Source organism: Mixophyes fleayi, chromosome 10 (assembly GCF_038048845.1).
Source record: "Mixophyes fleayi isolate aMixFle1 chromosome 10, aMixFle1.hap1, whole genome shotgun sequence".
NCBI classification, from domain to species: domain Eukaryota; kingdom Metazoa; phylum Chordata; class Amphibia; order Anura; family Limnodynastidae; genus Mixophyes; species Mixophyes fleayi.
Window position 1 is genome coordinate 102040625 of NC_134411.1, and position 27064 is coordinate 102067688.

General features: G+C 44.6%; 1 long non-coding RNA gene across 2 annotated transcripts in view; it reads right to left on the minus strand.

Annotated features, from left to right (window-relative positions):
• Positions 1-4494: 4494 nt before the first annotated feature.
• The window catches only part of LOC142104586 (uncharacterized), a 165314-nt gene continuing 142744 nt past the window's right edge, over positions 4495-27064 (minus strand). For both annotated transcript variants that reach the window (XR_012679605.1, XR_012679604.1), the window contains 3 exons: positions 14607-14835; positions 6932-7207; positions 4495-4671 (listed from right to left, as the gene is read on the minus strand). This is a non-coding gene — a long non-coding RNA (uncharacterized LOC142104586). The remainder of the gene's footprint in view (positions 4672-6931; positions 7208-14606; positions 14836-27064) is intronic.

Consider the following 27064-nt stretch of genomic DNA (forward strand, 5'->3'; position numbering starts at 1 on the left):
TGCTGCCCACGCTCTGCATTCCCTATTCTGAGCGGAAGACCTGGACCTAGAATGATCTAGAACGCTGGCTCACACGCACGGCATTCTGGGGTTGCTAGAGGCGCTATCTATCGCCAGTCACACAGGGGGGGGGGCAGATCTATGCTGCTGGCGGACATTATGTTATTCTCCTACGTGCTCGGCGTAGATTGCAGAAGGGACCCAGCGTTTTATGGGTGTCAGTTACACTAAGCTCGGCCTGGGAGGTGTTCTGATGAGCCCCCTTCTGCTGTCGTACCTCGTACCATCTTCTACCTCAACAGCTACACCCATGACTATATTAACATGAACATGTTATGATCATACAAGGATGTAGGGTCACTGGTTAGATGACGTGACAAATGTTCCCGGCATTTCTCTGCTAGTGGAAGTTCTACTTCTCCAGCTATAATTTGTGCTCTGTCGTTCGTCAACTTTTAGCCCTGGGACGGAGGCTGGGACCACGAAGAGCGTCGCGTTCTGTGTGTACCAGAGCAGACCTTACATCCGACATGTACAGGACTCCTCAGTGGCAGCGACTGTCCAGAAAATAGATTCCTGGCTCCGGCAGTGAAGCACCTGTGTATGAGCTTCATGGGGGGAAAATGTCTTTTATTTCCAGAGGAAATATATTTCCCTCTCGCTGCCAAAATAAATGTTCTTGTTCCATTAATGTTCTGCAACAAGACCCACTTCAAGAAAAAGCTGCCCTCTAGGCCAATACATCTTATTGCTGGCACGGCCGACTGTAGGTGCATTAGGAGTCCAGGCGGCGGAGGAGATTAATCACACAGGACTATTGTTTTCGTAGGAGGAAACGCACTTAAACAGCGGAGATTGTGCTTGTCTGGAAATCGCAGGGTTAATGTGATAGCCAGGATGTATTTGGGACAAGAAAAAAACGTTTAAAAGGAAAATTAATGTGAGCAAAGTTTGTCTTCGCAAAATACATTCGTGCGATGATGTGTGAGCTGCCATATTGGAGGCAGATTAGCCTCATGAGAGGCAAAAGCATTTAAAGGTCTCTATGTACACTGATGATGAAGGAAGAATAAAGGGGGCGATGGTCCGCAGGGAGGGGCCATCACGTAGTTTGGGGTGGTCCAGGGAAGTGTGATATCCTCTCTCACCCAATGGATAATAAATACACATCACACTCTGTACACACATCAGGGGCAAACGCAGGATTTGTAGAGGGGGGTTTCCACACCACGCCGCCAGTGGGCGTGACCAGGGCGTGGCTATAATTTTACACAGTACTTGGCTGCTCTGCCACTCTTCCTATTCCCATAATATACATGGACAATGCTGCGTGTACTACTGTTAGGTGCACGCAGCTCTCCCTTTTCAAGCAGAGCCGTGTGAAGCGGGGGCAGGGTCCAACCACCTCAATTATACAGTGCCCCAGGCTTGGAGGAGGGTTTCCAGGCACTAGGAACCCCCCCCCCCCTCCCCCCTCGGTTTGCCTGTGCACATACATCCATCTGATACCCTAGTGTAATGCACAGGGTGTTGTATGAATGCTGGGGCCTGTGTACAAGAGAAATGCATGGGGACCCCGTTCCACAGGGTGAGTGCACACTCCATAAGGAGTATGTCTGACTGCTTCACTCTGGCTGCAGGGGGCCACAATCTAAGAGGACAGCGTGGGACCCTCTTGATTACGGGCCCCTGGTAAGCACACACTATTCTCCTACAGAGCTTTGTATCTGGACAGGAACTTTGTATTGTATTGTACAAGGTTTTTGGATCCAGTTGCAGTTTTTCCGCTGCACTGCTGAGGGACGGGGAACCAATAATATAAACTACATGTTCCAGATTTCTCTTCATCCTGAGTACAAAGCGAGAATGTCAGAGGCTTCGGTCAGTGATCCATTTTCCTTTAATGCCTGTGTGCAGGGACCGTGCACCATAAAGGTGTCTGTACGGAGGCATCTAAGGACTAGTGCAACCGGCCAGAAAATAATGATGTAAATCTACTGTCCAGCAGGGGGCAGCGCGCAGCTTTCTGCTTCTTTGCTGCCCAGTTTCATAGAACATCTGGCTCTGTAGCTGTTGGGGAACCATAATGCTCAGCATGTCCTGAAAGCCTATGGTTGACAGAGCATGATGGGACTTGTAGTTCCACAACAGTTGAAGAGTCAGAGGTTGCCTACTTCTATTTTAGTGGATGACTAAGACAAATACTGAGCCTGATTCATAAAGGAGCAAAAAAAAAAAGGAGTAACTTTACACCTTGGCAAAACCATGTTGCATTGGAGCGGGGGAGGTAAATTTAAAATATGGGGACAGATTTATATTTGGGGTAGGGCATGTCCTGTATTTCTACAAATCTAATATAAAATTCTTCTACTAACATACAAGGCCATCAACAAAATTGCACCGACATACATCTCCTCACTGGTCTCAAAATATCTCCCTACTCGACACCTCCGTTCTGCACAAGATCTGCGTCTCTCCTCCACTCTCATCACATCCTCCTATGCTCGGTTACAGGACTTTTTTCGAGCTGCATCCACTTTGTGGAATTTCCTCCCACGCACAGTAAGACTTTCCTCTAGTCTTCAAACCTTCAAGCGTTCTCTGAAAACCCACCTCTTCAGACAAGCTTATAATATTCCTCAACCATCATCTTAATTTCCCTAGATTACCCTATTACCATCCTCTACACTGCTAACGCAAGACAACAACCCTCTGATCAACATTGCTACACACAGCCCACTCAGTACTTTTACCTTTGCATTCTAGCTGGTCCATTGTGCAATATGATGTAGCACATGCCCTTGTGTTTCAAACACCCATTGTCCTATAGATTGTAAGCTTGTGAGCAGGGTTCTCTTACCTCTCTGTCTGTATGTATTACCCAGTATTGTCTTATTAATGTTTGTTCCCAATTGTAAAGCGCTACGGAATTTTCTGGCGCTATATAAATAAATGTTGATGATGATGATGATTTCTTAAAACCTTAAATATGTCTATTATACTACTCCCAGCAGCCATGTATGTGTAAACATTCCTTAATATCAGCCCCACCGTAGACATATAAATTGCCTTTTCTAGTAACTTAAATGATCCAGAATGCAATGAGGGTTTAGTTGACTTGTTCCACTGATTTTGGACTTGTCTCATTATATTGAACTTTTGGATCCGGCAGTAGAGATTTGCGACAGCAGGATTGGCAAATGACAAGTTTTTTTATGGTGAATGGGCAATCCATGGCATCTTGCACATATGCAAGAATTTCAAAAGGTGATAAAAATGTTTTAATGACAATATCTGCAAAATGAATTCTCCACACGTGGATGCAGAGCACCCCACCCCCAACATACATGATCTTTGGATCTCTCTTCATGATGAGAATGGATGGACGGATTGGAGTCCTCTCTTCCAAAAGAAAAACATACCCAGAAATTCTTCAATGTTATAGCAATACGGCATTGGTTCCCTTAAAAGAACAAATACGGAGGTGCTTTCTTCAGACCATTTGGCATGAAACCCAGTATATTCTTATAGGTTCATCTGAGTTTTTAATAACCTTCCCCCACCCTGATCTCCCAGTTCCTCAAGACATGACATTTAAATGTACCAGCAACTGCCCAATAGATTGTATGATACTTTAATGCATAAAGAAAAACACAATGGACTCAATATAATACTTTAAATTGAGTTTATTGAATAGATTCACATGACAAATAACATTTTGTTTCTTAGTTTAAAATTGATTTTTTAAGGGTTTGATAAGTAAAATCTCATTTTTCTACTCTGCATTATAAAATTGTTATGTGGCTCTTACAAACTTGTCCTATAAGAGGACCAAGATGGAGGAAGCCTCTGGACTCACAAAGAGTCGTCCTTTAGCACTCAGGAGAGGAAAAACCCCCTGTGGAGGAAACCTCTGGGGAACCGTGGCTAGAAGGACCGCCCTTCCCTCTGGGCACTAAGAGGCTATGCAGAGTTAATTGACCAAACTAGGTTTTAGGGTATCCAGCTCCGTCTACAGACACATCCAACGGAGACGCCCATGTCTGTGACGAGATACTAACCGGTGGGCATCTCTTCCTTTTGTCTTGAAACTGTTCTTCTAATTTTTCTCCTGAGAATCACGAGACCTAGAAAACATATCCTTGAAGAATGTACACATTAGTCTTGTAGCTTGGTAGTGGGCTTAGCAATAACAGATATATTGACAGTATGGTGTATCCTACGTGTGTGTTGGTACTCCTCCAGAATGAGCCCCGATTTCTTTATACCCAGTAAGGACCGTACCCATTGGCCTAAAGTACGATGCATCCTGGAGGAGGGAGTGCCTATCCCTACTTCTCCAGGATTATGCTATCACACCATGCTGTCATGGCATGATGCATCCTGGACAAGGATGTGCCTGATACTAACTTCTTCTCCAGGATGGTCTATATCTCACCATGCTGTCATGGTATGATTCATCCAGGAGGTGGAAATGCCTATCCTTACGTCTCCAGGACGCTCTACACACACCATGCTGTCATGGTATGATTCATCTTGGAGGTGAATGTGCCTATACTTACCTCTTCTCCAGGACGATACATCCTGGAGAAGTGTGTGTCACCAGACGTAGAAACCACATCCATTATCCTTGTCGCTTGTTTACACCTCTATTAGAAGAGGTTGTTGTCTCTGTATATAGAAGAGCGGAAATGAGAATGAATACAAAGGTCAATAAGGTTAAACCGCTGATTGGCCAATACAATCCAAATGGCAAAAGCCAATTAACCTAGTAGTACAAGAAATGCACACCAGACTAACCTCAGAGCCTTCAGGTTGTAGGTCCTACTGCTTTCTTCCTGTAGTAGACTGGTGTCTAGTGGCCAGAAATGTCCCCTTATATAGGCAAGTGATGTAACAATGACCCTCCCTATGTCATCCATGTGTGATGATATGGGTGTGGCTGGTGGGTGGGACAATGGAGAGCTGGTTTAGTGGGTGTGGTTGGTTTAGTGGGTGTGGCTAATGTTATGACAAAATTCTTGGCTAATATGGATGGGACTGGTTAATGTGTGTGTTGTAGAAAAAACATTTTGCTTTGTTGGTGTGACAGGAAAGTTACTAGTGGGTGTGGCCATGGAGGAGCTGGGGAATGTGACAGAACAATTTCCGAGAGTTTTGAATGTATGCAATAAAATTCTACATTTTCTATCTATTCACGCTCCTGAGAATGGGAGGATGCATATTGTAAAATGAGACCATTAGAAACCATATCTGCCAGCTGATCATCGTTTCCATGGACAGTTTTAAAGTTTTTTCGTTGCTCTGTAAAATGTCCCTAATTTTTAAATTCGATCAAGTCTACATTATAATTCCTATAATTCTGCATATTAAATCCAATTGCTTTTATTCAATACTTTTCAATAAATGTTAAAAGATGTACGTTATAACTAGATTGACCAGATTTTTTTAAATGAAAACCGAAGACAAATAATTTGTGAACAGAGAGAGGAGGCGACAGGTAAGAGGTGAATACTGTGTATAGTTCTGGAGGCCATATCATCAAAGAGACATATAAAAAACGCAAACAATTCAGAGAAGAGCTACGAAAATGGTACATGGGCTGTATGTATAACAAAACTGATCAGGAAAGACTTCAAGAGCTGAACTGGTACAATTCAGAGGAGAGAATAGACCGATAGAAACCTTTATATATATTAATAGAGTTCAGGATGGCAGAATTCTTTAAAGTGATAGGATTTCTAGAACAGGGGACACGTTTGGAGGGAAGAAGACTCAAAGTTAACATAAGGAAGAATTTTATTTTTTCCAAAAAGCGTGATAGATCCATATAATAATCTCTCAGCATTTGTGGTAGGGACTCACAAATTTTGGGGAGTCCTCCTGGATTCCTATAGAGTAGACCACCCTTTCACACCCTGGTAGGCGAGGTTGTAATGGCCCGAATCTCTGCGGTTCACATCCTCATGACCCCACTCCCTGCTTTGTGATGCCGGAACTGAGCGTTGATGTCATAGCGGCACCTTGGTGGGACGTGACCCTGCAGACTCCTGCTCTGGTGCACTAACTTCTGCGGCAGACCGTCTTTTCCAACTTACCGCGCCACAGCAGAGAGACAAGGTTCTCCCAAATAGATTTTATATGAAGAAAATGCAGAGTAGGTGATATTAAATAACACGTGGTTGGTGATTCTGGTCACAGCTATATATTGTGCATGTTGGAGGGCCCCAGCTAGCTGACAGGGATGAAAAATCACAGTTCTCTCACTACAGTTGAATAATAACATTATAACGTTGCGGTGCAGTATATTACAGGTGAACGGTGGACATGTTGCGTCAAGGTCCTTTCTTGTTCATTGACTAACAGTTTAGTGCAAATAGTGAATAGTGTAAGATGTGTAATCAATATACAAGCTTATCTCTCACGAAATAGGTTTTTGTGTGATGCAGCTTCCCCTGAGATGCATGGAGATTAATGGTGATATTGGAAGTCTATACACTTCTGTCCTTTTAACTGTATCTAGCTTCCTTTTACATTCACACTTTTCTTCCTGCTCCTGTATCTCCTTTCTTTGCTTTAAACTTGCTATACTTTGTCAGCTTTCAACAGTAGTGAACCTAAGTAAAAGAGATACAGGTGGAGGACATATGTGTGACAAAATAATAGTAAAAAGTCTGATTTAACATACTGCCCTGTTCCCAGTGTAGACAGTGTCCATAGATGATTTGTTTTATTCCCATGTTCTCTGAATGGGCAGTGTTGAAATATTAATCATTATTTAATTCCCCAATTTACCAGTTCTAGTAAATACTTATTAAAGTAATTTATAAAAAGGTGGATTCATTTTGCAAATTATTCTAGTTCTGGGGAAAATACTTTAAAAAAAACAAACAAAAAAACAGGTATGTTTCTTAAATTTCTTCTTGCTTACCAAAATAGTATCAGTGTACTGTATGTCACAGACTGGGGGTGAAGTTATAGACCTTTGTGCTGCTAGTGATTATTGGTGGCTCTCCTGAGGAGTAGAGTAGATTGGATGACTGGTCTTCACCACACAAGGAGGTGATGGATGCCGCTTCAAGGCACTCACAGGGCACAGCCCTCAGGTTTGCCCAGTCAGGCAGCTGGTGGTGCTGAGCGGTTCTGAAGACTGAGAACTAGGCATAGATGTGTTTGGAGACAGGTCAGGAGCCAGCAAGGAGGGAAGCTGAAAAGAGACCCAAAGTAAGTTCAAAGAGCGGAGGAGAGGGGGAATGGATAACAGGGGCAGCGGATGACGGGTAGAGATGGAGTGGATGACAGGAGGAGGAGAAGGGCAGAGTGAGTGAGTGGATGCAGGGGCACAGAGTGAGTGGATGCAGAGGGGGCAGAGTGAGTGGATGCAGGAGCACAGAGTGTGTTGCTATGAAGGAGGGCACAGAGTGTGTGGAGATGGAGTGCACAGAGTGTGTGGAGATGAAGGAGTGCACAGAGTGTGTTGCTAGGAAGGAGGGCACAGAGTGTGTGGAGATGAAGGAGGGCACAGAGTGTGTGGAGATGAAGGAGGGCGCAGAGTGTGTGGCTATGAAGGAGGGCGCAGAGTGTGTGGCTATGAAGGAGGGCGCAGAGTGTGTGGCTATGAAGGAGGGCGCAGAGTGTGTGGCGATGAAGGAGGGCGCAGAGTGTGTGGCTATGAAGGAGGGCGCAGAGTGTGTGGCTATGAAGGAGGGCGCAGAGTGTGTGGCTATGAAGGAGGGCGCAGAGTGTGTGGCTATGAAGGAGGGCGCAGAGTGTGTGGCTATGAAGGAGGGCGCAGAGTGTGTGGAGATGAAGGAGGGCGCAGAGTGTGTGGAGATGAAGCAGGGCGCAGAGTGTGTGGAGATGAAGGTGGGCGCAGAGTGTGTGGAGATGAAGGTGGGCGCAGAGTGTGTGGAGATGAAGGTGGGCGCAGAGTGTGTGGAGATGAAGGTGGGCGCAGAGTGTGTGGAGATGAAGGTGGGCGCAGAGTGTGTGGAGATGAAGGTGGGCGCAGAGTGTGTGGAGATGAAGGTGGGCGCAGAGTGTGTGGAGATGAAGGTGGGCGCAGAGTGTGTGGAGATGACTGAGGGCGCAGAGTGTGTGGAGATGAAGGTGGGCGCAGAGTGTGTGGAGATGAAGGTGGGCGCAGAGTGTGTGGAGATGACTGAGGGCGCAGAGTGTGTGGAGATGACTGAGGACACAGTGTGGAGATGAAGGAGGGCACAGAGTGTGTGGAGATGGAGGAGGGCACAGAGTGTGTGGAGATGAAGGAGGGCACAGAGTGTGTGGAGATGAAGGAGGGGGCAGAGTGTGTGGAGATGAAGGAGGGCACAGAGTGTGTGGAGATGGAGGGCGCAGAGTGTGTGGAGATGAAGGAGGGCGCAGAGTGTGTGGAGATGAAGGTGGGCGCAGAGTGTGTGGAGATGAAGGAGAGCACAGAGTGTGTGGAGATGAAGGAGGGGGCAGAGTGTGTGGAGATGAAGGAGGGAACAGTGTGGAGATGAAGGAGGGTACAGAGTGTGTGAAGATGAAGGAGAGCACAGAGTGTGTGGAGATGAAGGAGGGCACAGAGTGTGTGGAGATGTAGGAGGGCACAGAGTGTGTGGAGATGAAGGAGGGGGCAGAGTGTATGGAGATGAAGGAGGGAACAGTGTGGAGATGAAGGAGGGCACAGAGTGTATGGAGATGAAGGAGGGGGCAGAGTGTATGGAGATGAAGGAGTGTACAGAGTGTGTGCAGATGAAGGAGGGCACAGTGTGTGTGGAGATGAAGAAGAGCACAGAGGGTGTGGAGATGAAGGAGGGCACAGAGGGTGTGGAGATGAAGGAGGGCACAGTGTGTGTGTGGAGATGAAGAAGAGCACAGAGGGTGTGGAGATGAAGGAGAGCACAGTGTGTGTGGAGATGAAGGAGGGCACAGAGTGTGTGGAGATGAAGGAGGGAACAGTGTGGAGATGAAGGAGGGTACAGAGTGTGTGGAGATGAAGGAGAGCACAGAGTGTGTGGAGATGAAGGAGGGCACAGAGTGTGTGGAGATGTAGGAGGGCACAGAGTGTGTGGAGATGAAGGAGGGGGCAGAGTGTATGGAGATGAAGGAGGGAACAGTGTGGAGATGAAGGAGGGCACAGAGTGTATGGAGATGAAGGAGGGGGCAGAGTGTATGGAGATGAAGGAGGGTACAGAGTGTGTGCAGATGAAGGAGGGCACAGTGTGTGTGGAGATGTAGGAGGGCGCAGAGTGTGTGGAGATGTAGGAGGGGGCAGAGTGTATGGAGATGAAGGAGGGTACAGAGTGTGTGCAGATGAAGGAGGGCACAGTGTGTGTGGAGATGAAGGAGGGAACAGTGTGGAGATGAAGGAGGGTACAGAGTGTGTGGAGATGACGGAGGGCACAGAGTGTGTGGAGATGTAGGAGGGCACAGAGTGTGTGGAGATGAAGGAGGGGGCAGAGTGTATGGAGATGAAGGAGGGAACAGTGTGGAGATGAAGGAGGGCACAGAGTGTATGGAGATGAAGGAGGGGGCAGAGTGTATGGAGATGAAGGAGGGTACAGAGTGTGTGCAGATGAAGGAGGGCACAGTGTGTGTGGAGATGTAGGAGGGCACAGAGTGTGTGGAGATGTAGGAGGGCACAGTGTGTGTGGAGATGAAGGAGGGCACAGAGTGTGTGGAGATGAAGGAGGGCACAGAGTGTGTGGATATGAAGGAGGGCACAGTGTGTGTGGAGATGAAGAAGAGCACAGAGGGTGTGGAGATGAAGGAGGGCACAGTGTGTGTGGAGATGAAGGAGGGCACAGTGTGTGTGGAGATGTAGGAGGGCACAGAGTGTGTGGAGATGTAGGAGGGCACAGAGTGTGTGGAGATGAAGGAGGGGGCAGAGTGTATGGAGATGAAGGAGGGAACAGTGTGGAGATGTAGGAGGGGGCAGAGTGTATGGAGATGAAGGAGGGGGCAGAGTGTATGGAGATGAAGGAGGGGGCAGAGTGTATGGAGATGAAGGAGGGCACAGTGTGTGTGGAGATGTAGGAGGGCGCAGAGTGTGTGGAGATGAAGGAGGGCACAGAGTGTGTGGAGATGACGGAGGGCACAGAGTGTGTGGAGATGTAGGAGGGCACAGAGTGTATGGAGATGAAGGAGGGGGCAGAGTGTATGGAGATGAAGGAGGGTACAGAGTGTGTGCAGATGAAGGAGGGCACAGTGTGTGTGGAGATGTAGGAGGGCGCAGAGTGTGTGGAGATGAAGGAGGGCACAGAGTGTGTGGAGATGACGGAGGGCACAGAGTGTGTGGAGATGTAGGAGGGCACAGAGTGTATGGAGATGAAGGAGGGGGCAGAGTGTGTGGAGATGACGGAGGGCACAGAGTGTGTGGAGATGACGGAGGGCACAGAGTGTGTGGAGATGTAGGAGGGCACAGAGTGTGTGGAGATGAAGGAGGGGGGAGAGTGTATGGAGATGAAGGAGGGTACAGAGTGTGTGCAGATGAAGGAGGGCACAGTGTGTGTGGAGATGTAGGAGGGCACAGAGTGTGTGGAGATGTAGGAGGGTACAGAGTGTGTGCAGATGAAGGAGGGCACAGAGTGTGTGGAGATGAAGAAGAGCACAGAGGGTGTGGAGATGAAGGAGGGCACAGAGTGTGTGCAGATGAAGGAGGGCACAGTGTGTGTGGAGATGTAGGAGGGCACAGAGTGTGTGGAGATGTAGGAGGGTACAGAGTGTGTGGAGATGAAGAAGAGCACAGTGTGTGTGGAGATGTAGGAGGGTACAGAGTGTGTGGAGATGTAGGAGGGTACAGAGTGTGTGGAGATGACGGAGGGCACAGAGTGTGTGGAGATGGAGGGCGCAGAGTGTGTGGATGAAGGGGGCACCGTGTTAGCTGTAAATTATTCTTTGACAGAAATATAATTGAAAAAAATATGTAAAAATATTCTTTTCCCTTGGATTTATGTGTATTATTTTTGCAAACAACTTACTAAGTATTTCTGTCCTGACCTAAATACTTATTACGTTTTTTGACTACTTATAAAACGGGACTGCTCTGTAATTATTTTGGAGGGGTGCCTTGAAAAAAACATGGAGACTCTAAGGGTGGCGGGAACTGCAGAAGTTTGGAACCACTGGATTAGACAATGATGCTGTATGGACTGAGCTGCTGTCTTGCAGATAAAAATTGGTATCTGCAAGTGATTTTGTCCTTTGAGAATTATTAGTGTACATGATAGATGTTGTACTATTATAGCTGTTATTATTTAAATCGCTAGGACAGTTTCCAGGTTAGTATCACAGATTCTTTTTTTTTTTTTTGTGGAGGGAGAGGTAGGGGGGGGGGCAGTGGTGTCTCTCGCCCAGGGCACTAAAATGTCTAGTTACGGCTCTGTCTTATAGTAATTAATTATATGATTTTGGTAAACAATAACGTCTATACAAGACATCTCAGATATAAGATAATAGGTTCAGTAATTTATTAGGTTTGTTTTGCATGGTATTAGTGATTTTTACCCACCAGCCTCTGTTATATTCTAGTAGTAACCAGAGGAGGTTTTACAGATTACAGTATCGATAGAACCAGACAGTGAATCAGAATTTCACACGTTACTGAACTGTTTTTTTTTCTAACAAATGGAAATGTTACATATTTGTCACTGACTTACAGCCCTGGGTGATACTGAGCTCTACAGGGACAAACGTTGTTCTCTATGGAGATTGGTGTAAATATACTAAAGGAACAAATGGAAACCCTAGAACAGGGTATTTAGTATAAATAAATGCACATAATCACCTGCTCAGTGTATACAATGGAGCAAGGAAACATTCAGACCCTGTGCGAACACGTCACATCCTACACTCACTTTATCCTACACTCACTTTATCCTACTCTCACTCTATCCTGCACTCACTTTATCCTGTTCTCACTTTATCCTACTCTCACTCTATCCTGCACTCACTTTATCCTGCACTCACGTTATCCTGCACTCACGTTATCCTACACTCACTCTATCCTGCACTCACTCTATCCTGCACTCATGTTATCCTACACTCACTTTATCCTACTCTCACTCTATCCTGCACTCACTTTATCCTGCACTCACGTTATCCTACACTCACTTTATCCTGTTCTCACTTTATCCTACACTCCTACTCTCACTCTATATGCACTCACTTTATCCTACACTCACCTTATCCTACTCTACTACTCTCACTCTATCCTGCACTCACTTTATCCTGCACTCACCTTATCCTACTCTCACTTTATCCTGCACTCACTTTATCCTGCACTCACGTTATCCTACTCTCACTCTATCCTGCACTCACCTTATCCTACTCTCACTTTATCCTACTTCATCCTTCTGTGACAAACTTAAATGTTACAGATTTGTGGTCATGATGCAGATAATTAGTGTCCTTGCTGTAAGGGCCACGGCTGGAGTTGTATCTGTTGGTGCAGTTGGAGGATGACGTCTATCGGTCTCTGTGTGGAAACATTATCTGATCATAATAACAGGCACCAAAGTCGTCAGGAGAGAACCAGCTGTCCGGCCTGTGCTCCGCATCTCGCCCGATCCGGCCACGTAACCATAGACCTGTTCTGGTCTTTGTGTGGTTGTTACATACGGCTCAGCCCAGCAGCCAATGACAGGGTGGAACCAGCCAGGGTACAGAGCTATCACAATGCAAATATGACTTTATAACCTGTGTCCATCCACGGTCCTGACCACGGGACTCGGTGGCCTTGTGGAGGACGTGGTCTTATGTTTAATTCTTAGATCTAACTAGTTCCAGATGTTTTTGCATTTATATTGTTAATGTTCTTAACAACTCTTAGATATGCAGCAAGTTAATTATTATATTCAGGGATCTCAGCGGCTGCCATGAAAGAAATTCTCCTTTCTGGGGTCACATATTACAACTGTCTCCATCCATCTGATGACCTAAAGGGAGGACTTTATGCACCAAAACTGCTGCCACCATTGTGCTCCTGGTATTTACTGAGCTCCCTGTTCCACAATCTGCCCTTAGCTGCTATATATAATCCCTGGTGCCTCTGTACACAGACGTGAAGGTTATAGCGGCTGCTCATTGCCTATAGGGAGTCTGACCCTCCCGAGAGCAGGAGAACTGGACGGTGGATCTGACTCTCTGGCTGGACGTTGCCTGGGGGCTCCTTCTGTCCCGTTCCAGCCAAGAGAGGAGGTCAGCAGGATGTTATTATCTGCTGGACCCAGTGACTGGGGAACGGACCATGTAAGTATGTCCTGGAAACCCCACCCCAGAGACAACCTTTTGGCCCCTGTCTACGGGCCATCCTTTAAAATGAATGTGCTCCTTAAAGTCTTATTTATGGAGAACAGACACCAGGTGAAGGAACACGGATAAATATAAAACATTTTATTGGAAACTTTAAACCTTGAGAATCTTCAGGGCCCCAGTGGACGATGGGCCCTTAGTTTGATCACTCACTAGTGGTGAACGAGGACTTGGGAACAGCAATATACTGACATCAGAGCGGGACCATCCACTAGGCCACCTAAGCTCCGCCGCGAGCTTAGCAGCCTGTGAGTGGCCCCGATCACCCCCATCTGTTTTTATGTGGGGAGTTTTTTTGGCAAAAGGAAGGGGACCCAAACCAGTCTTTTACATAGGACCCAATGGGGTCTTCATCAGGCTCTGATTGGCACCCAGTGTAGGAAGAATTACGATGAATCATTATCTAATGTTGACCCTCACACACAACTGGTCCAAGATAACAGGATGTAGTTCCCCCAAACCAGCCCGAGGTTAATTGTTTGGATAGTTATCTGGCAAGTTGGGAAGCGCATTTGGAGGATGATTTCTTATGATTGCGCTGACAATCTCCAAGAACGAAGACACCTGACTGGGCAGCACGGTGGCTCAGTGGTCACCTCTTCTTCTGCTCAACAGCAGAAGGTCGTCCGCTTGATTCCCGACTATGGGGTTTGTATGTTCTCCCCATGTTTGCGTGGGGCTGTGCCACAAAACAGAATGGCAGGTTAATTGGCTACTGACAAAATTAACCCTAGAGTGTGTGTTTTAGGGAATTTAGACAGGGATCATTCTAAAAGCGTTAGGCTGTCCTTACATCACTACCCTCAATAGCCATTGAAACCAGTGGTGGAATCTTAAAAAATCTAGTTCCAGGGCTATACCAGTAACGAATGAGGGCGTTCTCGGCATACAAAGAAGTGCAGGTTGGTAGTTATTCTATCTAGTGGGTGTGATTATACTAAATAATGGGTGTGGTTCAAGGGAGTGTGACGTTGGTATGATAATGAACATTTAGGAAATGTTTATAGTTTAAGTAACATTCACTAATAAAGTGGAATAGATTACAGAACAAGATTACTCACGCAATTATCAATACACAAAGAAAATGATGATTATAGTAATCCTGGAATGGCTCTAAAATTGGGGCCCCCCATTGTCTTATTTTAATGATTTGTCCTGACAGCCAAAAATAACTATCCCAGCGTCTTTAAACAGCTGATTGCTACATAATAACATATTAACGAAGCACCTACATTCTCTCATGGCTGAATGTTACCATGCTGGGATGAATTTCTGGTTTGAATGGCCCAGATCACTTGAAAAATATTTACCAGTAAAACCTGAATTTGATTTGGCAGTTTCGGAATTTGCTGGCCTATCGCCAACGCTGTATCACTCCCTGGATATCGCCTGTTTCCATCCCCTCTCCTGATCGGATTCTATTATCGCTGTCATCAGGAAATCATTCCTAAACTTTCAGTGAATGCAACAAGTTCTCTCCAATGTTCCCCTCCAGTCTCTCTCGCTGTCCGCTCTGTGAGGAATTGCTCCCCCGGGGATCTGTAAACACAAAGAACATGTTTTCAGAACAATAAATTCTCCTTAATGTCTTCATTTCTGCCAAAAGATGATACGGATTATGCCATTTCCCCAATATTAATTCAGAGTGCTGACAGCCGGGTCCCCCCAGAATTATTACACTCTGTTCTCCGTGAAAAAAAAAACTATCTAGAAAAAACACATTATACCTATTATGGTTCATTATAAAGGATGATTCATTCTAACATTTCCTGACTGCAACAATGTTTTCTCAGCTTCTTATCTAATCTACTTATACCTGTAAGATTGTGAGCAGCCACCTCTAACCTCTTTGTTTGTTAATACTCTGTCTTGTTGTATTACTGTGTAAAGAGCTACAGAATATGTAATATAACTAAATGTTACTAGTAGTAGTAATAATCGACTTCACACAGCCTTGGAGAGTTTTAAAGTAAAATCTTTAATTTATTAATAAAGTAATGCAAAAAAATATAATACACAAACCTAAAAATAATGGGTTATATTAAAAAGAAATAATCATTATAAGAAGAAATTGTAAAAATAACAACTTTTTTTGTTGTTGTTGTTGATCTCTGACAATCAGTAAGTGACATTTTCATGCCCAAAGTTTGGAGATGTGAATCAGCTGTGGACGACGCATTTCACATTAACATAGATGCTTCTTCGCTATGAAAACGTCTATCGCATCAATAGACAGAGGGTGCTTATAGCATTTGCTGGTCTGCGTTCTGAAATTCCTCTGGGACGCCTCTGAAATTGCAAACTTTAGTAACTTAGAATTTCCTTCTGGTATGTGTCCTAAAACTGTCAAGTAAAAAATGGGCACAGCTTCCTCCTTGGTGGATCCCACCAGTCAACTTAGACGCCAGATATTTGCCAATCTGAGACCAACAATCAGCCTGAGATCTCCTTTTTAAGCTAAAAAATAGATGGTCACAAAAAATTATTATTAAATTCTGCCTCCATGGCTGAGGTTGGTACATGGGGCATCTGCTGATCTCTGGTTTATCTGTGTGTGGCATGCCCTTCTGCCCAGTTTACCAGCTCACTGCTGTTAGATAGAGCTGCGCGGTTCTGTACATAAGGAAACGGCCGGATAGAGAATATAAACCTGGACACACATTAGTTACATGCAGGTACAGGAATGTTTGCTCAGCTATGGTGTCATACCTGTACACCAGCCAAGTCCTGACCACCGCGCGAGCTTTGTGCTTCCCGTCTCACATTTTTTCCGTGGAAAGTCCAAAATTAGACAAGAAAGAATGCTATAGATTAGAGGGTTCCCTGTTGCTCGCCAGATGTTGCAGAACTACAAGTTCCAGCATGGCCTTCCAGCCCTAGGCTTTTTACAGAACTTCTATTATGGAAGTGCTGTTGTGGAACAACAAGTCTCAGCGTGTCCTGTCAGGCACACAGGGTCATGGAAGTGTTGATGTTCTGTTCTGGATGTCCCAGAATGCTTTGCTGTCCTACTTGTGTTTCAAGCATGAAACCTCCAAAATCGGCCACCCTGAGATATTGGGGTAGATTTAGCAAACCTTCTGTAAAGAAAAAGTGGAGGTGTTGCCCATAGCAACCAATCAGATTCTATCTGTTGTTTTGTAGAATGTGCTAATAAATAAATAACTAGAATCTGATTGGTTGTTATAGGCAACGTCTTCACTTTTCAAACCCGCAGTTTAGTAAATATACCCCTTACAGTCAGTCTTGAAACATTGAGCAATTCCTCTCAGGCATAAGACTACTTCCATTGTATACAATGACACATACAGCACAGCCAGCCCCCTGCACGCACCATATAATGTCCATACTGGGATATAGAATGGATCCCGACCATCCCAAAGGTCAAGGTGCATAGACCACAGTTGGACAATGAAGGGTCCTCTGTATTGTAGCAGTTTCCTTACAATACCTAAATCGAGTCCCAGAGTCACCGTCTCTTTGCTCTGTTAGAAAAGCCCATCCCTCGTAATACCACGACCTGCCACAGGGGGGTGACAGAGAACATGGTGGCCTTAGGTATACACAGTGCAGTTATTGCATGTAGTATTATTATTTAATATAGATTCATTTTTAAACAGAGGATGTTTATGGATTTTAAACTGTTATAACTATGTCTTACTCATGGGGTGCACGGTGGCTGAGTGGTTAGCAGATTGGGGTCATGAGTTTGATTCCCGATCATGTCCTCATCTATGTGGAGTTTGCATGTTCTTCCTGTGTTTATGTGGTAAATATATTTTCATGAATGATTATAGTGTAATGTTTATAATTTTTGCTTTCCATGCGATCTGATGGGACTTTATGCTGCACATATGTATCATGTGTGTTCTGTCTTGAATCCGGGGTCTCCTGCGTGCAGATTGCGTACTGGATCGGGTCCATCATTCTATATCTTTAACGTATATTTAGAGTTTGGCAAGAGCTCATTGTGTATAGTTACACACGTGTGCCTATGTATATATGTATATATGTATTATGTGTGTGTCTTCATGGCAGGATCTTGTTTTATGTCGCTTTCCATTTTCACTGGGAAAACATCAAATCCAGGAGATATTTTGCCTGAAGTTGACACTGACCATTACTTTCGTTGGAGCTTATTATTTCAAACGATCCATTACTTCACGAGCTGTTTAATTTTACTTTTACTTCAAATGTGATTTTGATCGCGTCACGTTCTCCGTAGAACTTTCCTTTTCTGTTATTTTATTTCCACTTTTTACAGCAGATTTTGATTTACCAAAGTCCTATCATACGGTCATATAAACCGGCAACTTAACAATGAAATGTATGGTACACAGTGACCTTAATTGTAGAATGGACTCTGACTGTATCTAAGCTTTATAAATACACCACTTTGTTCAGAATAATTATAAATAAATAATGTTCTTTGCTTACAATATAGTTATTTATTCACAATGTATGTACAGAAGAATGAAATTCAAATATGTCCCTACCTATAAAACATAAATATATGAAATCTCTCTCTTTCTCTCCCTCTCTCTCTCTCTCTCCCTCCCTCTCTCTCCCTCTCTCTCCTCTCTCCCTTCCTCTCTCTCTCTCCCTCTCTCTCTCCCCCCCTCTCTCTCTCCCTCCCCCCTCTCTCTCTCTCCCTCTCCCCTCTCTCTCTCTCCCCCTCTCTCCCTTCCTCTTTCTCCCTCTCTCTCTCCCTCTCTCTCCCTTCCTCCCCCCTCTCTCTCTCCCTCCCCCGTCTCTCTCTCTCCCTCCCCCCTCTCTCTCTCTCTCCCACCCCCCTCTCTCTCTCCCTCCCTCCCCCTCTCTCCCCCCCCTCTCTCTCTCCCTCCCTCCCCCCCCTCTCTCTCTCTCCCACCCCCCTCTCTCTCTCCCTCCCCCTCTCTCTCCCCCCCCTCTCTCTCTCTCTCTCTCTGGGGGTCTCTCCCCTCTCTCCCCCCCCTCTCTCTCTCCCCCCCCCTCTCTCTCTCTCTCTCTCTCTCTCTCTCTCTCTGTGTATGTGTATGTGTATGTATGTATATATATATATATATATATATATATATATATATAATACTTTTTTTGTCATTGAATGCTCTGAACGACATTTCGGCATTTTTTTTTCCCCTCTGCGGTGCTGCTACAGTGCAGCACCACATCTGTGTGTGTCCTGCTTCCAGCCGTGACGTCACGACGCTGCCGGTGATAGGAGCCGCGGTCAATCAGAGAAGCGAAAAAAGAAGCATAGAAGGTAAGTACAGACTACAGAAATCGGGGAGAGGCGCAGAAAGAGAAGGCTACAGAAAAACGAGGGGGGCAGAATAGGGGTGAGGGCATATGTGAGAAGAGTTGGTGGGCACCAGGGGACATGTCAGTGTAACAGGTGAGTGATGTCCAGTTGTTTTGTATTATTAAATCTAACATTTGGGGCCTCCCCTCTAGATATCCTGCGTTTGCTCCTGGGCAGCAGTGAAGCCTGGACAGCGTTCTGCGTCAGACATCAGTGTATCTGGATGCAGCCTTACCAGCCGGGAGGAGGTGAGAGGTATTAGTTTATGTTAAGAATATATATATATATAATGTGTGTTTAGACTGTAAGCTCTGTGGGGCAGGGACTGATGTGAGTGACAAATATTCTCTGTCCTGGGCAGTGGGTGGCGCTAAATAAATAAATGATGATTATTTGTTTCTATGTTACTGATACACTTTCTTACCATCTAAATAAACATATAAATAAAAAAACATAATGTTAAAATATAAATGCAACACATTGGGGGGGATTCAGTTGAAATAGGTGTGTGGCGCAGCGCGTCCGGAGCGGTCCGTGATGTATCTCTGCTCAGGATTGGTCGCGCACTAACGCAGCAACGCGCACAGCCAGATACAGCGCTCACATCGCTCCTAACTGAAATGCAGAATATCCCGTTATTAGAAGTGGAACAGAGGAAGCGGCTCATCCTGCGCTGCACGTCTACGGGCGCATCACGCGCAGTATAATAGGACATGATTAAACGCAGATTCCCCAGTTCCTGCTGAGCTTTTCTCATCCTGCACTATGTCAAATTTTCCAATTTTTTTTAAGCCCACACCAGATAATTCTGTTTGCCGGAAAAGCTGTGTTTTCTCATATCTTACATAGTCTTGTTGTATGTGTGAGGGGAACAGACCCTAATGCAGCTAATAGTGAGGTCGTTATTAGATACAACAACCTCTCTGGTGCGTTGCCCACATTATAGGCGCATGCAGCTGCGTTTCCCGGTGTAAGTCTCGTTTCCGCGCATGCACAGAGAGATTTTATATTAGATGCCGCACGTAAATGGACGTTCCTTGATGAATCAGGCCCTATATGTAACTGTATTGATAATTTTAACAAAATAGTAATTATAATTCATGTTGTTTTTCAAATACTTTCTTATATATATTTTATCACTGGTTCAGGACAACATGGAGTATAGCTATAATCAGATATTCTACGTACAGCGATGCATAATATAATCAGAGCTATATAAATAAACAATAATAAATAATAATATACAGATATTCTGTTGAACATATATGGGACTAGTTGAGCGTACGCCCGTTTGCTTAGTGTACAAGTGTACGCTTAGGTCCGTATGCAGATGTGATGCTGATGCCTCTTTACGATTGGAGTAGAACAGGGGGAGGAGCATGTAAGCGCATCTTACACAGTGAGAGCGGATTTGCATAATTGCAAACTGAGGCTTCCGATTGGATGAATATTTTGTATGTTTGTAGTTAATACTTCGCCAGCTGAGGTTTCTGTTCCCTTTATCATATAATGAATTATCTCTTTGTTATTTGGACGCTGTTTATTTCCATCATCTCATTCTAGAGATGTTTATACCCCTGGGCTGGAGATACGTTGGACCCGGCTGGGCCAACCTGTGGCTCTCCAGGTGGTGTGAAACTACAACTCCCAGCATGCCCTTCCAGTTACTGGCTGAATATCTACTGGCAAAGCATGCTGGGGTTTGTAGTGTCACAACACCTGGAGAGCCACAGATTGGCCGGGCCTGCACTAGACCAAAGCAACCAATCGGACGCTAGCTTTCATTGTCTAACTTGTAGTAGACAGATGTCAGCTAATTGCTGATTGGTTGCTATGGTCCGGGGCAAATGTTTCACCTGAATGTAATTTTAGTAAATTAACCCTTTGCAGCTGTATCTCTGCTCAGACTGCACACATTAATTACACATTATGTTTAGTTTTACGAGTTATGGGGATGGGGGCAACAATTAGTTTTCTCCCCATCTGTTTCTCCTGATGATTTGAGCCCCCTTTATCTATGCAGAGGAGGATGAACTGGTTGATCTGCGTCTCTTCAATGCCGCTTCCCTCTAAGATGAGAGTTACATCATTTATACATGTAAATGTCAGCTTCCCCCATGAAGGGTTACTGGCCGGTTAACCATGGAGCAGAGTCAGAGGGGAAGACGGAGATGTCATTGATTGAGTGAGGTGAATGTCTGAGGGGATAACTGTGATTACTGTCATTGCTGAGAGAGCAGTGTATACTGTATATTATGGGTGTTGTACATAGAGCAGGAATAACAGATAGGATTCCTATATTATATAGCATTATATTACAGACTAATTATTCACAGATACTAAGAGTTATTCCAGCATACCGTTCAAGAGAAATTGTACTGTGCTTTTGTCTGTACATATATAATAAGACCAGATCCTGAGACTAACATTGAGTAGACAGAACGAGAGAAGTGTTACTGTGCTTTTTTCTGTACATTTATAATAAGAACAGATGCTGAGGATTACATCCAGCAGACAGAACATGAGAAGTGGTACTGTGCGGTTGTCTACAGAATAAGAGATACTTAGAATTACATACAGAACAAAAACAGATACCTGAGAGTTACGTTATAATATACAAAACATGAGAAGTGGTACTGTGCAGCTGTTTAAACATACAGAATGTGATACTGAGAATTAATGTGATACTGAGAATTACATCCAGCAGACAGGCCATGAGAAGTGGCACTGTGCATTGTCCATACATATAGACTAAGAACAGATACAGAGTATTACATCCAGCAGAACGGACATGAGAAGTGGTACTGTGCATTTGTTTACACACAGAGTGTGAGATACTTAGAATTACATCCACCATACAGGACATGAGAAGTAGTACTGTGCATTGTCCATACATATAGACTAAGAACAGATACAGAGTATTACATCCAGCAGAACGGACATGAGAAGTGGTACTGTGCAGTTGTTTACACATACAGAATATGAGATACTTAGAATTACACCCACCATACAAGGCATAAGAAGTGGTACTGTGCATTGTCCAGACATATAGACTAAGAACACATACAGAGTATTAAATACACCATACATGGCATGAGAAGTGGTACTGTGCATTGTCGATACATATAGACTAAGAACAGATACAGAGTATTACATCTGGCAGAACGGACATGAGAAGTTGTACTGTGCAGTTGTCTACACACACAGAGTGTGAGGTACTTAGAATTACATCCAGCAGATACAAGAAATATAATGTTATGTTGTTATCTCTTTCTTTCCTTAGTCCTCATTAGATCTATGTCTATATATAATAGATGATAGTATAACTATGTATACCAGGTAGGTGTATCTCAGGAAGCAAATGCTGCTTTATAACCTACATAAGACAGAAGCCAGGTTTACAATGTGGGTACTCCTAGTAATGTTACGTATCTGATATATTTTATTTCCGTATGATACTCTCCTCTTGCAGAAATGTTTGTTTGTCTATTGTTTCTTGTTTCTATTTATATTATTCTTAAATTAGTAACTTTTGTTTAGAAACATAGTTACAATTTATGTTTTGAACAAATAGCATTAACCACATAAGTATTATTTGTCCTGTACTTGAATCTCTTGTATTAAATGTCCTCTGGTGACGGATCCCGCGTCTGGCTGCGGAGCAGGAAATGAAGACTGGCAGATTGGAGCGATGACCAGGAGCACAGAGCGGTGGCAGCAAAGGATTCTGGGAGACGGAGGACATCTACATTTCATAGTAAGACCCCACAAATGGACATTGTTTGTGTTGTGTGAATGAAATAACTGGATTCAGCTTGTCTGGAGCAGGAAATAAAATAGAAACATTTCCTCATTACGTTTATCCTCCAAATGACTTTATGGGGTCACGGAACCTAAAATATGAAGCGACCCAATATCTAGTTATCTTGTATCCATTATAGTATTAAGTATCTAAGTTATCATCTATTCAGAACACACATTGTGCCACCGTTTTTTTATTTTTGAAAACCTGGAACGTTCTTTCTCCCAAGTGCTCCAAATAGAAATAGGTGAAAAACTCATAAAAAACGTGCTCAAGGGTACGGTTTCAGACCCTCCTCAAAAGAGGAAGGGTCCCTTTATCCCCGACCCCCCGGTGCCATAAGGCCCCTTAGGGGAGCAAGGCTAGGGGGGTCCCTTTTGCCAAGGGTTCCGCCAAAGCTTTCCCCTTGGCATCCAAAATCTTCTGCCTCCCCCAAGGGGAGACCTCAGATGGTTCAGGGAGGTGGGAGCCACTAGGACCACCCCACTCCCCCTAGATCTTCGGGGATCGGACCCATAAGGGCACCCGTACCTCCTCCAATCCAGTGAAAAAAACATAAACATAAGTCAAGGAACAAACGGTGTAGAAAAATAAATGGTGACCGTGCAAGACGGCCCCACCCTTCCCTGCCAAGCCAGAAGGCCAGAGCAAAGGAAGTGAGTGAGCTCAAAAGTGGAATTTGTGCAATGTGCCTTAATTTCAAGTGAGGGTGACCAGTCCCCAAGTGATTTCAGGCACCCCTGGGTCACCACTCCAGGGGCACTTGTTCCAGGCTTTCAAGCTACCGGCTTTCTGGCCAAACCAAGTTTTCCCATGGCCCTTTCAGGTGGGCGATTCCCTACTTGGACAGGTTCTCACTTGATCTTAGCCAAAAGGCTGAGAAGTGCCCCCGTTATCGCTGTTCTTAGTTTTCCCTTTTGCGTCTTTGTTTATCATGAATAGTTTTTGCATTGTTAATTCATTTAACACGTTCTTTCTTCTTCAGCGTTTACACAGATTGAAGAGGGCAAAATAGCACAAGCACCTCTGTTACTTACTGCAACTCACAACTCAAGTCACTGACTTTAGTCAATAAATAAACAAACATTGAGAGTAGCAAATACTTTATTCCTTTATACAATGTTCTGGGCTGTAGATATATGGAGCACAAACTCCACATTTTCCCCAATAAAAGAGCTCCTTGACCACCTGGTAAGGTCATTATTGTATTTATCTGCAGGGACGGACTGTGGGGTCTTATGAGCCCCGCAATAGCGCTACCACAGCGCCCCTAGTGTCAATGTGCACGTTATTACAGGTCCCTAGTACACATTGCTATTTTACAGCATGATAACTTTGTAAAAAGCAAGCAAACACGAGGACAACTAAAAAAGCAATAAAAAAGTAAAATAAGAAAATAAATAAAAATGCACATATATTATAACGAGCCACATCCGTATGTCCATCCAAGTTGCACAATAAAATTCAGGGTAAATCCTGGGGATTGCGTTAACTGAAGGAAGACTCATGGGAAAGTTTATTTTTTAAATGTTTTTTCCCCATATAATGCCTAACAATTTAAATATAGTTACTCAACTAAAGCATCAACAGAAAGTCCTATCTGCATTAAAAAAAAACAAAAAAAACAATATAACTTGGATGGAGAAAATATTTTAAAAAAATATACCGAATGAAACTGGACCTGAGTTATATAGTTGAAAAGCGCTCTGGTCATCTGAATGAGCCCATTGCCAAATTGTGACGTGTGTGAATATTGCCCTTAAACGCAGAGTATATTAAAAACTCCGGGGCTTATGTTAAGTTGAACGCAAATAGAGTTCTTGGTGTATAATACACTTTTATACACCTGGGGGTAAATGTATTAACCTCCGGTTTCTTCAACTCCCGCGAGTTTGGCGTCTTCGGCGCTTAAATTTAAAGCGGCGCTGCCTTGTAAAGGGAAACTTCCCTTTACAAGGCAGCGCCGTTTTAAATTTGAGCGCCGAAGACGCCGAACTCGCGGGAGTTGAAGAAACCGGAGGTTAATACATTTACCCCCTGATCTAAACTAATCTCAGAAATCGGTGCTTTGTCCACTTGTGCAAAAGTATAAAAGCGTTTTACATGCCAAGAGCGCAATTTGCGTTCAACTTACCATGCGCCCCTCAGAGAGCGCTGGAGACGGTAGACCTACAGCCAATACTTGTATTGAGATGGAAACAGTTAACCGAGCAGCAAAGTTCTCACTAAATGATTGGAACAGATTTAAGACCTCATTAAAGATCTGTATAGTGTTTCTGTTTAATGGCGGCCCCGGGGGCAGAGTATATCATTTCTGGTGGCATTTGTTAATTGTCCGGCTTTACTGAGCTGTCATCGCATGTCGGCATCTGTGAGGTGTGAATTTAAGGGGCTCCGCTAGTGGGCTGTATGTTTGAGAGCAGCGGAAACTGCCCCAGGCTCCGATCTCTGACTTCAAATGACCCAAATGAATAGTGAGCTCCACTCTTGGGCAGTGATTGAATGGATGGTGGAGCAGACTGGGCGGCTTCGCTGCGCTCTGCTCCTGGTACTCCTGTTACACAAAGTACCATTCGGGAACCTTATAGACCTAATGAGTGAACGGTGAGACACAGAGCTTGGTTGCTGGGTGAGGTTATAGGCAGCCCGCTTGGATCATACCGCGAGGTGTCCTTAGTTCTATGATGGTGACCACCTGAGAATCTCAGTATCTCAGCTTGTAAGGAAGATATGAGCAACAGTATATAAACCATATGACCTCAACCAACCGCAAACGAGCAAGGAAGAATTGATTATAGCACTGGACTGTATGTTGCTGGCAACCACCAATTAACAGCGACCAATCGGACAAAAAAACTTTTATATATTCATTTTATCATTAATGCCTATATTATTACCAGCTGACATTAATTGAATAGTTTTTTATTTTTTCTGTATGTTCTTTTGTGACTTTATATTCCACATAGTATTGGACGTATCCTGCTGTATTGTCTGTTAGAGCAGAGCGGACCTAGACCCGTATTCATCAGCGCACGCATCTTCAGATCCATTCCTTGTTGAATTCGGGTGTATTACGCGTATTTTAAAACAAACGCACATTGCGCTCAGTCTGCATCTCTTTGAATCAGGCCCCTTGAGTTCAGTACGGTTTCAGTTTATTACTCTGCAAAACTCCAAAAATAACTCTGACGTCATGCTTTATATAAACAGATGGTGTGGAGTATTTGATTTATACACAGTGGTGTTGCAGCATCTAAAATAATTGGCATAGCTAGTTGAACCATTTATCTACACACAGTAGAGTTAGCCATTTTCTGGGCTGATCAACATTAATGAGAGCCTATCAGTTCACCATGATCCAGTGACATCACTGAGAATGCAGCCTATCCAGTCACTAGGATCCAGTGACATCACTGAGAATGCAGCCTATCCAGTCACTAGGAACCAGTGACATCACTGAGAGTGCAGGCTGTCCATTCACTAGGAATCAGTGACATTACTGAGAGTACAGTCTATCCAGTCACTAGGAATCAGTGACATTACTGAGAGTACAGTCTATCCAGTCACTAGGAGCCAGTGACATCACTGAGAGTGCAGCCTATCCAGTCACTAGGAGCCAGTGACATCACTGAGAGTGCAGCCTATCCAGTCACTAGGAACCAGTGACATCACTGAGAGTGCAGCCTATCCAGTCACTAGGAACCAGTGACATCACTGAGAGTGCAGCCTATCCAGTCACTAGGAGCCAGTGACATCACTGAGAGTACAGTCTATCCAGTCACTAGGAACCAGTGACATCACTGAGAGTGCAGCCTATCCAGTCACTAGGAGCCAGTGACATCACAGAGAGTGCAGCCTATCCAGTCACTAGGAACCAGTGACATCACTGAGAGTGCAGCCTATCCAGTCACTAGGAACCAGTGACATCACTGAGAGTGCAGCCTATCCAGTCACTAGGAACCAGTGACATCACTGAGAGTGCAGCCTATCCAGTCACTAGGAACCAGTGACATCACTGAGAGTGCAGCCTATCCAGTCACTAGGAACCAGTGACATCACTGAGAGTGCAGCCTATCCAGTCACTAGGAACCAGTGACATCACTGAGAAGTTTTAAATAGGGACAAAGATGTCAATAAACATAAACACTCTACAAAACAAATGACTTTCAGTTCTAGCCGAGACAGAGTAACTAGTTATTGTTGAGATTAACCAAGAACTGGTGACATTTAGGAAGTTGTATATTTCAAATCCATAATTAGATCATCTTGGGCTATGGGCGGTGTAGGTCTAAGTTTCAGCCATGTATTAACCCTTTCACTCATATGCTGCAATTGGCAAAATCTAAACATAGTTCAGATCCAGGTCGTCGACTTTCTACAGAGACTTCTCAGAAATCTGAGGTGTTACTGTCACTATTATAAGAGGGGGCCCAGCATCGTACGAATAAGTCCCCACCCTTCCCCTAAAACACTAACGCTGAGTGAATGTTGCCAGGGGCCCCCTGGGCCTGTCTCTTAGTGTGCTGCCCTGGGGCTGGGTCACTGGGCCATCTGCATTTTGTTCCTGTTATAATCACCATAATAGGCTGCTGAGTCCAGTTTTGCCCCCCCCCCCCCCCCCGGGGCTAATATTTGCCAGCCCGCCCCTGGATGTTGCCCCTGCAGCTCCTGTTGTCCTGAGTGAG